Source organism: Papilio polytes, unplaced genomic scaffold (assembly GCF_000836215.1).
Source record: "Papilio polytes unplaced genomic scaffold, Ppol_1.0 DF821845.1, whole genome shotgun sequence".
Classification (NCBI taxonomy): Eukaryota; Metazoa; Arthropoda; class Insecta; order Lepidoptera; family Papilionidae; genus Papilio; species Papilio polytes.
This window is the reverse complement of record NW_013527359.1, coordinates 3,195,738-3,197,538: the sequence shown is the minus strand read 5'-3', so window position 1 is coordinate 3,197,538 and position 1,801 is coordinate 3,195,738.

Genomic DNA, 1,801 nt, shown 5'->3' with positions numbered 1-1,801 from the left:
TGAACATGATTGTTGTTGTAGTGATGTGAAGCTCTGATGTGAACTGTGAATTGTCTTCAACTTACACTGTATTTATACCAATTTGACAAATCGCTATTTTTTAATTACTAATAAAAATCGATTATTAAACATTAAACAACGCATTAACCGTTACCGTTACATGTTCGGAATTTCATGTGTCGGTAATATGTCATTAACAACTTCAATTTGTAGAAGTAAAATATTCCTAACTATAATGTGATACGTTGACATGGGTTGAGAAGGTTGATGCTTTGGTGAGTAAGTTAGTTTGGATCTATAACAATTAGAACATCTTAGATTAGTAGTGCACTGGTAAAAAAAAGGCCTTACTTTACTGAGTTTTAGGACTCGCATACCATTCCTATGAAAAGTATACAATTCCGATTCTGTTTTCGCATCTTGTCAATTTTTGTTTTAAAGATTATTCACACACATATCCTGGTAAATGTACACATTTCCTAGGAATTTTATAACATTCTACTATCTCATTAAGCAATGTATGAAACTGAAGTTTTCAACTGAAGCTTCTCAACATTGTATTAAAAAATTCTCTTAACTGAGACTACAACTTAGACTAAATAATTATGTACAACATAATGCCTGTCACAGCTTGTGTTTATTTTAGTGAACAACTATTTTTGTTTTGGGATCTTCACACAAAATACATCAATACACGGGTATTGCCAAGAGTAGGGAGCGGGAGCTAACCCTTGATTATCTGCTATTCCCTCCCCCTTAGTCATAAGCTCCCTACCTTTACAATCAGCTAACTTCTCCCCTTATATTTATTAGTTAGCCCCCTTGGTAATCGTTTACACTGTTCCTTTAATCTTCGGGTACCCCTTCCTTTTCATTCTTTAAATCCTTATATTACTTTAATGAAGATGGTACAACTTCTTTACGAATGTAATAATATTAAGTAAGGATTTTCATCAAGTACGTTAGCATCATCATCTGAAGCTACAATATCTCCATAGTTTACTGAAAATTCTGGTCAACAAATACTTAATGAATTTTGATTTCTTTTTAAGTAAATGATGTCAGCGTAATTCGTACGACGATTCTTTTCTAATATCTGCATGCAATTTTGGTGACAATAATTCCATTTTATTTCATTTACTTAAATGTATTAAATTGGTCCTGCTATTAAATGAAATTCAGATGGTCTATCCCGATTTTTTGTGTGACAGTTACGAGAACAGGTACGTAACGACATTGACGATGTTTGTATAAGATTTCTTGTTGCACTTTAGCCCGATAGGTGCGTTGCACAAATCTAACACAAATTTTGTCGATGACGTTACGAAAACTTTCTCACGAATATTCGTGGTAACCCTTGTATATTGTGTGATTCATAGCTTAGATAACAAAATAAAAAAAAAATTGGAAATTTTCACAAAACAAAATTTCTTACTCCATCTTTGAGAAACTGTAATTATTTTAAATTGTTTTCGAATTGAAAAAAAAAACAAAAGAAATAGAAAATCCAGATTTTACGATAATTACAAGCGATTGTTGTCCTATATAATACTATTTCAAATTGTTATATTTTGCATGAAAAACAAACGAATGGGTAGTAGTCTTTTTTAGGTTTTATTCGACAAACGTTGGCGCTGTTTTTGAAAAAGCTTATAGGAAACAAGTCGGTTTAAAAGATAAAAAGTGAGAGGAAGAAATTTTGTTCAAAGGAAATTTTCAATTCGTATTTTAACTTAGTTCTCATATGTGTTATTCAAAAAAAGCGTAACAGTACGAAAGCCCAATTATTTTTCGAGAAAAA